The 13,394-nt window shown below is 43.9% G+C and overlaps 1 protein-coding gene across 4 annotated transcripts in view; it reads left to right on the top strand.

Annotated features, from left to right (window-relative positions):
- The window catches only part of casz1 (castor zinc finger 1), a 72,310-nt gene that overhangs the window by 27,556 nt on the left and 31,360 nt on the right, over positions 1–13,394 (top strand). The gene's annotated exons all lie outside the window — the stretch shown is intronic.

The raw sequence follows: 13,394 nt of genomic DNA, 5'->3' as shown, positions 1-13,394 counted from the left end.
AGAGAGAGAGAGAGCAGAGCCTTGGCAGAGAGCAGTTGAGTAGAAAATGCCTTGCTTTGTGGAGAGAATTCTTCCAGGGCAGGAGGGAGAGGTGAGACAGAGCGCAGAGGGCGGTCTGCTGCCAGGTAAGACCCACACACACCTTCCTCTCCCCCTCTCTCTCCCCCCCCCCCCCTTCTCTCTCTCTCTCTCCCTCTCTCTCTCTCACCCCACACACACTCACACACATACACAGAGGAGTTGAGTGCTACCTCGAGGTGAACGGGTCTGCTACTAGTTGCAGTTGGCATGAGTCAGGCACGCATGTGTAGTAATGTGGTGGGTGGTGTCAGAGTGTGTGTGTGTGTGTGCGTGAGAGAGAGAGAGAGAGAGAGCGTCTGAGAGTGAGGAAGCAGAGCAGGTGTAATTTTTTTGCTCTCTGCAAAAATGTAGTAGTTTGTTTTTTTACCCATAGTGCACTGGATGTCAGCGATGTGTTTGATTAGTTTTAATGGTACGCTGCTTCCTCAAAAGTTGTGTTGTTGACTTTTGGTACTGCTCCTAATAGCACTTCACAGTTCCACTTTTTATGCTTTACAGTTATGTTTATGACATTGTGGTGGAAACTCACTCATACAGAACTTTACATTATCACATGCTTTCACTTTACATTTTCAGCTGCTTTGTACTTTTACTTCACTGCGGTTGCTTGCCATTTACAGTAAGTCATTCATTAACAGAGTCATATTTTAGTTAATATTGTAATACGTTTTATTAAATTATAGCATTATATTAAAGCAGAAGTTGTTTATTAAACTACACAAAGTGATGAAGTAGTTCAAAATGCGCTCCAACACGTAAACACTAAAGTTTTGCTTCATTAATCAGAAACAATCTGATCATTTAAATAACAAATAATAATATAAAACTTTCTACTTTTGCTACTTTTCATTTTTCAATCTTGTCTAAATTCAGGACTTTTTGTTGTAATTGTGTATATTTATATCAGGTTAGACATATAATCACTTGATCCACCACTAATTACACATTGATTAATTTTATAGCAGATACTTTTTATTTATTACTCAGCAATTTTCAGTCTGTTAAAGTGATCAAATACACTTTATTTGACTTTACAGGGAGTATAAATATAGTGTAAATACACCGCTGTGCAGGCTAAAAATAGAAATTATTAAAAAGCACCTAAAAACCCTTTGCCCTGATGTCAAGAACAGATGTGTTTGGAAATGACATGAGGTAATTTGCGGTATCGGTGCAGATTGATCTGCCTGTTTAGATACAGATGTTGTGAAGGAGACGTTTGTCATCCAAGGGATTTTCCACTCTGCTGATGTAAACAGTGTCTGTTGAAGTTAGGCTACAGAGTCCTTTTCTCCCTCGTGGAGGCTGCTTTCTGAGAGGAATAATCCTCCTCGTGTACAATTAGATTTTCTCCTTTTGGTAAAATAAATACAGTGTCTGTGAACATAAACACAGATTTACATGCGGCCTGTGGGCGTCTGTGTCTCTCCCAGCCTCCTGCTTCAGCCCGGGCCTGATATTTCTTGTCGAGGCCTAAAGGAGAAAAAAAAAGGAAAAGAAAAGAAAGACGAGGCAGAAGTTGGCCGGCTCTGACTTGACGCTTGGTGTTTATTTGTTTTTATAACAAATGGGACCAGCTTCCCGAGTGAAAGGTGAAGTCAGAATTGAATTTGGCTTGCGTTACCGTGGCGATCTGGCAACCGCTCCCGTGTCCCATAGGACTGCTCTGGTTGCTGTGTGCCGGGCGCGTGTGTTTGTTATTTAACTGGTGTGTGTGTGTGTGTGTATGCTACTGCTGTGTGTGAGTGTGTGTGTGTGTTTCAGTAGTGGGTGGTGGTAGCAGCATTCACGAGAGAGACATTTTACTAAGCAGACATTTCCCCCTCTGTTTTCACTCTGACCTGGTAGGAGATTGATGACTGAATTGTGGAGTACATGTTAACAGTAACTGGTGATTTATGAAGATACTTAGGGTAAGTGAGGCCGCACAGGCTGGAGGGGAAGAAAAAGATATAGCCTTTTAAGTTAATGCAAAAATATAGCCTTTTTAAGTAATAATTGTTATTACCACTGCAGGCTTTGGAGAGAGCTCTGACTTAGAGTTGGATGGAAGTCCAATGTGAAGCTTTTCTGCTGGCCTCGGGCCGTCCTTTGTCTCTGTCATCAAGTTTTTGTCAGAAAGAAACACATGTGCATTACGATACATGGCGAGACGGATATTTACATTCATTCAGATAGCTAAACTCCAATATTTGAATTGTCAATAAAAAACTTTTCCAGGGGAAACCACAGTGGAAAACTTTTCTTGGATGAACCCTTGCACTGCAACAAGTGCACTGTGTGTTTTGGCAGACCCCCTCAGCCAAAGATCCCTCAGAAAATCCGCATGCAATTTTAGAAGAATCAGATTCTTTCCCTTTCCTTAGCTCATGGACTCCCTTGATATTATGCACACGGAGAATCCTCCTCTCTATTCAAATATGAGATTCAATCCACTTGGATGTGATCTATAGCATTTTTAAAGAATAAAGCAATTTTGGGGAATACGGCGTCGTGCTTCCCCTGGAAGAAGGATGGCTTTCATTTTTTTTTCAAGGCACCTCTTAGACTGAGTGAAATGTTTCCCCTGTTCGCTCAGGGACGACTTTATTTCTTACCAGGGATTTAACACTCACTCAGTCCCCTCATAAATACAGCGTCCCTCAGCCCTTCGCTAGCCATAACTCATGCACTAACTCTCTAGCTAACTAAACTCATATAGCAGAGCCAACACTTGTTTGTCTTTTACCTCAGCCTTTCTCTCCCACTTTTCCTCTCTGTCTCTTTTCCTCCTCTCAGCTGATTTATACGTGACAGAATCTCCTCTGACTACCGTCTCACCAGGCTCCTGCACTGATCTCCTTGGCCCACTCGTGGAGTGGGTTTTGGAAGAAATGTGCATTTGAATATGAGCCAGCCTAATCTCCTTGAGGCTATTTAGAGTGAGCCTAATGCTCCAAGAATGAGCGAGAACAGCACCGGAGTAAACGCGGACGTCCCTCTCGGCGTGTCACAACACAACTCAGGTCTCGAAAGAACGAAGCAAGTCTTTGATTAACTGATGAAAATCTCTCTGTAAGCCAAATGACGTAAATTTGTGCTTTCAAGACACCTGTTGAAGCCCTCGGTCTCATTAATAAAGTCTTTGTGTGTGGTTTGTGTTTTGTCTCCCTGCCTCTATGGCACCGACCTGTACAGTTTTTACCTTTTAGCGTGTTATCCCAATGGTACAATAAATATCAGACATACAGCAGCTGGTGAACTTTCAAGCCATTTTACTTTCAGCAGATGAAAGAGCTCAGGTGGGGTATTACAGGACGGTGGAAGCCTTTACTGATCTGGTGCCGATTGGCATTTTGGGAGGAGACAGTCTTTCTGGCGTGGTTCCCGTATCGGTTGTTAACAGCCTGCTGGTACCTTCTGTTCCCTCAACTCCTCAAGCATCTGAAGACCCTCTGAAGTCAAAATCGCCCATTTTGATGTCTCATGGCAGCACCCGGCGTTTTGTTGTATTTGCGTTTGAGAAAAAAAAAGAATCCCTGCTCGGAGGAATTACCCTCAGCACTCATCAGTGTCGGATAGGGAGGAGGGTACCATTCCTCTTTTTCCCCCCCATTCTCCCAGCTCTCCCTGCTGTCCTTCCTTTCTTTTTGATCTCGCCATCAAATCTTCCCCCCGTTTTTTATGAGTGACGTTTACCCGAGAGCGGCTTGGGAAATGGTCGGCTGAAAGAGACGTTTGAGAAAATACGCCTGAGCAAGCTATCACCTTTGATAAAGCCATGGTTCCGTTGGGAGACGGAGAAGAAAGCCAAAGAGTGCGGGCATTGTTGGTAATGATAAATGCCATGCGAGCGGGAGCATCCCTCTGATCACAGCCTGTTAAACCAACAATGTATAGTACAACAGATACTCCAGTGGTACATCAAGCATTTGCTCTGTTGTTGTACCACAATGAGCGTTTGACCCACAGGACTGATCTGAATCTGGGGTACCACGCTGTGCCTTTATTGCACATCAGCTGGGCACCAAATAATCTCATAATAAAACACTCACACACGCACACAGTGGGTCACGCTGGCTCTGCCATCAACATTGGCATACCTTCAGCTGTGTCACCAGTTGGCAAAAGGCTGGCGAGGCACTTGAAAGGACTGCAAAAGGAAAGAAGAAATAATGGGGAAGTGGAGGGTAGTCGGAGGCACAGAGAGCGAGAAATGTTAGCTTTAGTAATTACTACCTCTATGGAGAAGCAGCGGAGAGGACAGTGAGGCAAGCGAGCGCACGAAGGAGGCCCCGTGTGCAGATAATGAAGGGGTATCATTGTAGCTCTGACAGCGTTAATCTTAGAGTGCTTCACAGTGTGTGTGTGTGTGTCTCTATCTGGATGTGTGTATACTGTCTGTGTAGCATATGTATTTACTGCTGGGGTGTATAGAGGCCATGATACAGTGTCATCGACTGTCCCCCTACCAGAGAGAGACCATCCGGCTGCCTGACACCACAGTTTGTCCTGACAGTTGCCGCCTCTCACGTGTTCCTGAAGGTAGTCCTGAAACTTCACAGCCTCTCGCTCGCCCTAACAAAAGCACTGGCATCACCTATCAGCGCCCGAAACTTGTCATCGTTGTGGAGGAGGAAGAAAAGAAAAGAGGGAAGCGGAAAAAAGGGGAAGAGCCGTCCAACTTTCTTTGTGCCGGCTTTTTCTTTTCTTTTTTCCTCTTCCCATTTGAAGTTGTGAGACACTCATTTAAGCCTCATTGCACACCAACACTCAACACACGAGAAAGTGTTATGAATATGTATCAACACAGCATATGGCAGCAGTAGCACTGGGACTAGGTGTGTCCAGAAGGGTAGAGTGCTGCCGATGCATTATTCTCCATTCAAATTACCAGAGTAAGAATGCAGCAGGGAGCTGTGAGGCTTCAGCACCTCTTCAGACGGGGCAGGAGAAGAACCTGGATCACGGGAAACAGCAGGGACGGAAGAGCGGTGATGAGCACAGTAGTGGGCCAGCTGAGTTTCCTTGATTTGGTCGATTTTTTCGGCAGGTTCAAACCCAGCACTCGCTGACACGAGCGTGATTAAAAGTGATATTTCTGACACATTAGGATGCGCACGGGAAGTAACCTCCTCTAAAGCGTTCATTATTAGATGCATGACAGACCTGAATATTTATAAAATAGGTTTTAATAATTAATAGCAGCAATCTGCTCCCGTAATTCATCAGATTTGCACTTCAACAGAGTATCCGTTTTCACTTTAAAATAATAATAAGAGGAATATTAATGTTGGAGAAATGTAAAACGGGCAGCTGGATTCAGCACAAATAGGCGAGCACTCCATGCTCGCTTCTGAGGCTTTCCTTTAACCTGTCACTTTACAAATAAAATTACATTTTAAGCTGTCAACGCTGCACCGTTTGAAAACCTTCAGCTGTTTGTGCTCGACAATTTAGTGAGTGGCTTCTGACAAATGTGGCAAGTCATGAAGATAAAGATGCAGGAAACAAAGTAGGTTTGGTGTCGAATGCAAAAGTAGTCGCTGTGGTTTTATCAAAAGCAAATTTATTTGTTTGAGTCAACTTAGCAGCACTTCCTTTTGTATACTGAGACCCAAAATAGACAGCCCTCTTTTTTCCTGTAAAGCAGCTTTGCTTGTTTCATCGTTTCACAGTCATTTTTTTTTTTTTTTTTTCTCCTCCCTTATTGTGCGTGTTGTTCTATCACACCTTCGAATTCAGTCACGGCACATTCCTGTCTCTATTGAACTCCCAGAAACAAGAATGTTCCTGTTTTAGGTGAAAACTGCCACGTTTAGTTCCGCCTCCACTTCACATTGAACTTTTCAGTAAAGCATACTTTTTTTTTTTAGTGCTGTCATTGGCGCAGCGGTGTGTTTATCCTCACTGTGGATCACTTTTTCCTCAGTGTGTAGGAATGTCAGTGTACGTATTTGTGTGTGTCTCTGACTAAATGACGTGACCTGCAGCCACTAGTCAGAGAGGAGCAGAATGAAAGCACAGAGCACAATGCCCTGCCGTCTGCAGCAGATAAACAACAACAAACTCACTCTTAATATCAGCTACAGCCACTTAACATATATGTTTGTGTATGTGCACATACGCGCTCTTTCCACTCTACATATGGACATGCAAACACTTTAAAATGTTATCTATCATTTCAACCCTGTTTTCGCTTCCAACATCGAAAGTAAAACCAAAGTTAGTGCAGAGTCTCAGCCACAGGGTCTTTAAAATGCAAATCCCAGGAGCAGGAAGACTCATTCTCATCACTTCCTCTCTTTGCTCTACAAAGAATGCGTTTTGATCAAAATTTAATCATGCTTCATTAGAAGGATGCATTGAACTTGAGATTTGGAAAGTGATAAGTGTGAGAAAAAGCGTCCGATTTTTGGTGAACCATGGGTCACTTTTGGACAGGTAGACATTTTAACCGGCACCTGTGCTTCATTCTACCGCATGTAAAGTCCAAAAGAGGAAAAGTCTGTCAGGCAGAGCAAATTTTTTAATGGCAGCCAGGGATCGATGTTGTCAGCACAGGCATCCTGTCTGGAAATGCATGCTTTTTTGGTGAAATGTCACCTCCTTTTTTTTTTTTTTTTGGGAGAAGGAGAGTGCGAGGAGAAAAGGAGCAAAGAGAGGAGGAGAAGAGGGAAGCGGGAGGAGGCAGGAGGTCAACGAGCTCTGAGGCAAACATTCCAAACAGGGCCGATTTTAGGGAAATTGCTTGAAAAACATCGACTCGCACTCTCGTTCGCAAGGCCCCGGATCTGAAAAACAAATTTGAAACGTAACCTTGGAAATCAATTAAGAAGTCCCCAGGAGCTCGAGAGAAAAGAAGGGAAAGGTCCACCCTTCTTTTTCCTCCCCGCCCCTCCCCACGTGTCTTTTCCTCTCCTCCACTTAACAGGGACTTGGATCTGCCCATCAGAACACTGACTTGTGTAAGGAGGCTTTGTCAGCAAGGGCTTTATTTAATTCTTTTTAACGGCAGAGTGCCGTATATGCTGTCAAAATGTCTTAAGAGTCTTATTAAAGAAATGCCACAGCTCATTTCCTTGTAATGCAATTCATATGCTGGTGAATGGGGGCATGTCTAAAGATCTAAACAGCTTTGCTTTTTAGGCTTCACATTAGGGGTTATCTGTGAGGGCTTGTCATTGATTGACATTATCTGGCCTGACAGGGCCTCATATCAAGGTTAACCTCATGGACAACAGTGCCACCCGCACGGACACACAAACACTCTCTCACCCTCACTCAAATAAGGCACGCTCTCCTCGACTTCCTGTCAAGAGGGGTGCTACGTATGTGTGCCGGCTTCGTCTGTGTGTGTAAGCCAGGTGGAGATTTCCTGACTTAATTGATAACTAATGGAGCGGCGTGTGCTGAGTTTACCCTGGAGGATTGACACTGTGTGTGTGTTTGTGTGTGTGTGTGTGTGTGTGTCCTGTGGAGAGATAGAGGGGGTAGGTGATGGTAAGAGGATGGGGATGACTTACTCAGCAGTGTCGATCCGGATTCTGCTAAATTAAATATGGCCCCAAAGATAATGACATGGATTGACACACACCAGTCTTGCAGCTCCTGACCTCTTGGGCGAGCAGGCCGCTCACTTCTCTTTAGAAGAAAGTGTGTAACCAACACTTACGAGAGCACGATACACACACTCACTCACATCTCCCCTTCTCCCTCCCAACAAGCCACAAAGGCGAAGAGAGATCCCCGTGACCAAAATACAACTGAAGCAGTTAATCTGTACAGATATTAGCTCAAGGGCCCTTGAGAGGTGCACCGCTGAGCCCCTTCTCCACTGTACTACCCACACTGCCTTGCTGCCGAACCAAGCGCAGCAACCATGAGGGAGGGACACAGGGTCGTCTGCTCATTTACCATGGCGGTTGGCTTATCAAATTGCACTCCCGGTGTCTTGAAAATGAACATGGGAGCCGAGCTTCAAAACAAAGCTGCAGGAATAAATTTCCCTTGTCCGGAGTGTGGAGGCATGGGACTGTGTGCGATTGTGTGTTTTTCAGAACAAACTTTTCGCCTCCTGCGACACTCACACATTAAGACGTCATCTGGTGCCAGCTGCGAGTCCAGATTTGATGTACAATTTTAACAAGTTAGCCGTGTGTCCCATGAATTACCCTGAGCAGCAAACTCAATAAAAGTTGGCTGTTTTGGTGCGTGGCTGTCAGAATGGCTCTTGTCAGTCATGTCAGATTGTTTTTCTCTCTCCCTTAGACCATTTTAGGCTGCTTGTCCTCTGTTCTGGAAAACACCATAATTACCCTGTTTGTGATGAAGCCGGAGGGCGTATTTGTCCTTAGATTTCAACTTTCCTGCCTGATTGCCCTCAAGTTCAGCGTCTTTCCTCTTCCGCCTGCACTTGAAATATACATTGTTTTCTTCAGCCATTGTCCTGTGCAGTCGGTGCATGTGTGCATGTGTGTGTGTGTGTTACTGGAGCCGTTCGGGTCTGCCTTTGTCCTGCAGCGTCTTCTTTGTGTTTTGCAGCGGTGTGACGGGAGCGCAGCACTTGGCTGAGGGCTCGTGTTTGATAACAGCCCGTGGACTGAGCTGAAGTGTAACAGTCCAAACGGGTCCTTCAAGGTCGGCACCCTCAGAAAGACAGCACACAATGTGCAAGGTCACATTCTAGACTAAAAGCAATAAGTGCTTTATTGATAGAAAAAAAACAACAAGCAGGCAGATGTGCAACCAACTGATTAATAATAAAATACATTTGTGAGAGAGAAAGAGACAGGGGGAGGGAGGGGAGGGGGCCGGGGAGAGGAGGCAGCTACCTCCTGACTGTTTGTCCATGTGTTTGTGTACTGTATGTGTGCCGGCACGCTCGCATGTACAGTCAGTTCAGAACATTGATCTTGTAGTGGAACCTAAAAAATCCATCAGAAATCCAGTATTTAAAAAAAGAAAGTGACAGATTGTTGCTGGTGGCAGTTTCCTGGGCGCTCGCCCTTTCTCTTTATGCCTGAATTATTTCCTGTCATTACTGCTGTTTGTGTCATCTGCAAAGCAGAGTGTGAAAGTGTTGCTTTAAAACTAACTTCTGCTGTTCTGACGGTAATCTGCGTATCATATATATCTCATCAGTATCATGTTTTATGACACAGACAACAGTTCCTTTTTTCCATTCGGTCACTTTATGAACAATGTGCCTTTTGTACCGCACCTTCTGTGCCATTATCTTTTTATGAAAATAAGCAGAGGGCATTGGACTGTCGTCATCTTTTATGTGCCTCTATCGTGCCTTCTCCCGAGCTCTCTCTCTCTTCTCTCTTTTCCAACCTGGCGAACCTGCCAAGTGAGTAAAGCTGAAAAGTGGATCAGTTAGTGGCAGATTTAGATTTGAGGTGGGGAAAGCTAAGTCTCAGTCCCAGCAAAACCTGTTTCTTCAGGAGGACTTATAGGGACACGAGGGCTGGGAGGTTTCCATATGCTCTGCCACCTCCTTCCCCTCAGTGATCACTTACAGTAGTCTCCCCCCACAGCGTATTCCAGCCCCCTTTCTAAATCCCTTCTCTACATAAACTTCCTCTCAGATGTACCCACCCCTAAACCCCCATCTATCAACTAGTTGGCAATGGCATTGTTTTTAATCATCAGAACCTCAAAATTATTATTATCGCTTCTGATGCGGCAATTAAAACTTCAGGTCAGAGGCACAACGAGCGGTGATCAGCAGCCGAGCTGAGAAGTTTTAATTAGACGATCAGAACCATTAATGCACAAAAAAAAGGTGTGCGCTGGGAAATTAACGGGAACGTCTTAATCAGGGTTAGCGACTCCGAAGAGGAGTCAAGTGAACAGAGAGCAAAAAACAAATCATTTCCGCACCACTGGGACAAAACTCAATTAAATATGCATGCGGAAAAATGGAAATTTCTCAGCATCGGCAGCACCGACTGTTGGAAAACTGTGGCAAAATCTCACGGCGGGGTCGACGACCTGCTTATTGTTATTCTTGTGTAATAAAAATGAGAGAGGGGCCAGATGCTGGGGTCTGGGTGTCGTGGCGTAGTTGTCCATCAGTGGCTTTCCGCTTGACTTCCTTGCGGCTGCCGCAGCCTCTCTACCGTGCAGCGGGAGAGAGAGGGAGAGAAGAAGAGAGAAGAGGAAAACATTCTCTTCCTGCGAGTCGTAAATTTACAAAAATAAAAACATGGTAATTTCAAGTGTGTCTGTGTATGTTTGCCTGTGTGGCTCAGTGATTCCTCTGAAACACACGTGCACACACGCGCTCTCACATATACATCTCCCCTGAGAGCCGGAGACACAAAAGGTTCACTGAGCTACACACAGGGAGCTGCAGTCTTGTCGATTAATCTGCCAAAGGTTCATAAAGTTATAACCGGGCTTTTTTTTTTTTAAGAGCTAAAGCAACTCTCTGTTGCATATTGTAAAATAATCCTGAGCTGAACAGACATCTCCCAGACCCTGTTTGTATTAATTAACTCCTGATATTGCGGGGGGTTTGTCCCTGTGTCAGTCATGTAGAAACTCAGCAGGAATCTACAACAAGCCCGGTACCTGTGTTTGATTAGGTGAAGACATAAGCTTCAGTTTAAACAGGCAATATCTACCTCTCTTATATTCAGACCTTCCTCTTGCTCCAAACAAACTGAAAGCACAGCAGGGAGTTGGTGTGTTTAAGGTGAAGCTCTGCACTTTAAATAAACAACACACTCACGTTATTCAATTATCTGTATGTTTAATAAGGGACTTTATATCTTTCATAAGATAAAAGCATTTTGGACTTAAGCGCCCTCGTCTTGTTTGTCAGGAAGAAGTCACAGCCGTTGTGAACTCCCACATTCTTTACCCGAAGCTGCCTTGATTGCAGTCTGCGCACGTTCACACAAATAATGCACTTCCAACAGCGTTATTAGGATTTGAAACACCACTTGATTGGGCATGATATCATTCTGGCACACAAACAGAGACTCTGCATCAAAAACCAACAAGACCTGTGGGGCTCGGAGCTGTGCAAGAGTAAGTCTGTAAGTGCAGGGAGCGGGACGTGAACACAAGCTGTGTTATCCAGCGCTGAGAAGAAACAGGGACCGAAACATCTTTGATGCACTTATTTCTGACTGAAGATGAAAAAGAACCTGAGCCGGTCCAAATGTATTCAAAATACTTTCTTGACTTTTTCCTCAGGTTTTTAACCTTATACAGACAGCAAACGGCGCTCCTTTGTGGCCCTGCTCTGTTTCCAGTAAAAATAGTGTCACTGTTAACGTAAGCAGTCGGAAAAATTACTTTCAGCTGTTGTGTTCAAATTCGAACCTGTCTGTTTTTTTCCAACTCGCAGTGCTCACTGAGGTGTCTCCTCCTTGACAATTAGCACACCAGGCTAAAACAGAGTGTAAATAATGTCCAGTGCGTGTGACAGTGTTGTTTTTCTTTCTGATATTCATTAATAAGGCAGAATGCTTACTGGACTCTCAGGGAGGTGGGGGAGTTAGTCCCAGAGGGAGAAGTTGTTCTTTCATGTAGGTCCCTACAGATTTTATCTCATTGTACGCTATCATGCACACAAACGACTTGAGGTAAACAGCTTAGTGTTACCATAGCAATCCCTATTGTAAGCAATGGCAAAAAGCTGCTGTGGACAGAAACCCTCAGCATAAATAATAGTTTAGACAGCTTCCATAAACCACCGAAGCATAGCGTGTTCCTCCTCACGGGAAGCTCACAATATAATATTATATACCTTTAAAAAGAAAACACTGAATTCATGCTTGAGATGTCTGATAATCCAGTTAGAGGCTGTTTTTAAATACTCAACCAGTAGCAAATGGTCCTTATGTTAACAGAACATCCTACATAGATTCTCACTAATGGAAAGAAACAACTGTGTAGGGGTCACTTCCTACAAGGAGCTTGAGATTTCAATGCAAAGGAAATCGGTAGTTAAAGCATGAAATACTGAACGCCGTAAACAGAAAAATGACCTCCACTGCAACACCCAAATGACCTCAATCTTCCTTTGTGGAGTATTTCTGTAAAAAAAAAAAAGAAAAAAAAGACCAACTTGAAAATTTATGTCTTCCACTTCCTAATAGTTTTTCCAGCTGATTCCTTTTTTTCCGTCTCCAAATTGCTGTCCTCTTAAAGGTGACCCTTTCACCTCCGCCTGCAATTGTCTAACACTAAATTGTACAGTAATGTGCCGCTGATATACGGCCCACTCAAAACTACATAATTCCTGAAGTCATTGTTTCGCAGAGGAAGCCTGCAATGTAAATACAGTAACTGAGAAAGCATGTGTGGGGAGCGCGGGGTGCATTGTCTGGCGACGGGGTGATCCGTAAACTCCTTCAAATTGTATATCCTCTAATGATTCCACAGCTTTGCAAAAGAAAATGAAAACAGGATCTTATGTCGCACCGATGTGATTTACATAATGCTCGCAATGGCTCACACATGATTGTGCTTGGCTTTATGGCTGAGGAATAATGAAGAGGCTTGTACTCATTGTTAGAGAGAGTGAATTGAGTCTTTAAGATAGAACTTTGTTACCTCTGATATCACACGTTTCTTCCACTGCAATGTCAATAGCTCTGTATGGTGTATTATCTTAACTACAGAGTTAGATTCAATACTACTTGAAACAAGCAGAATTATGTCTGCTGTGGCATGTTGAGCCCAGTAACAGCAGTATATACATTAACATGTAAGTTAAAGTGCTGGTCCCGTCACTGCTGTTTCTACTGCTTTCTTAATAGCGTAAATACTGTGTTACTTACGGTCACCTCCTCCTTGTTTTTAAGTTATTTACAACTTGATAAAGATCTGGCCTTGATTTGGAATCAGCAAAAAACAGTTGGAAGGTGAACTTTGGTGGCTCTGAAAATAAAGTGAAAGGTACTAGAGTGCAGTTTCTGCCCTAAAAAGGCAGCTCTGGATATGGAATGCCACAGGCAGCTGTTCCTGCCTCATCAGAGGACATGTTATAAAGATAGCCCCACTTGGGTTGAAATAATGCCACCCATTCCTGCCCCAAAGCACGCTCTATCGTGCTCTATTGTTCAGAGAGGCCGCACTGGGGAAAAAATGTTGAGACTGTGCAGTATGTCTTGTTAAGCAAAGATATGTAAAACAAGGTAACTTTTTTTATTTGATGTATCCATGGTGCTGTCTGCACCAGCAGTGAAAGACAGAGGTTGTATTATTATTTAGCTTTTAATAAAGTGAAAGCAGCAGCCTCCACAGAAACTCTTATTGAGTGTAATCCCACTGAAAAGCCAACATGAGAACAAGGCTGGAAAAGCCAAAAA

Source organism: Semicossyphus pulcher, unplaced genomic scaffold (assembly GCF_022749685.1).
Source record: "Semicossyphus pulcher isolate SPU_LCO1_2020_fin unplaced genomic scaffold, fSemPul1.0.p SCAF_13, whole genome shotgun sequence".
In the NCBI taxonomy this organism is placed as follows: Eukaryota; Metazoa; Chordata; class Actinopteri; order Labriformes; family Labridae; genus Semicossyphus; species Semicossyphus pulcher.
Note: the sequence above shows the minus strand (reverse complement) of the source record. Positions and strands in the feature narration are given on the sequence as shown.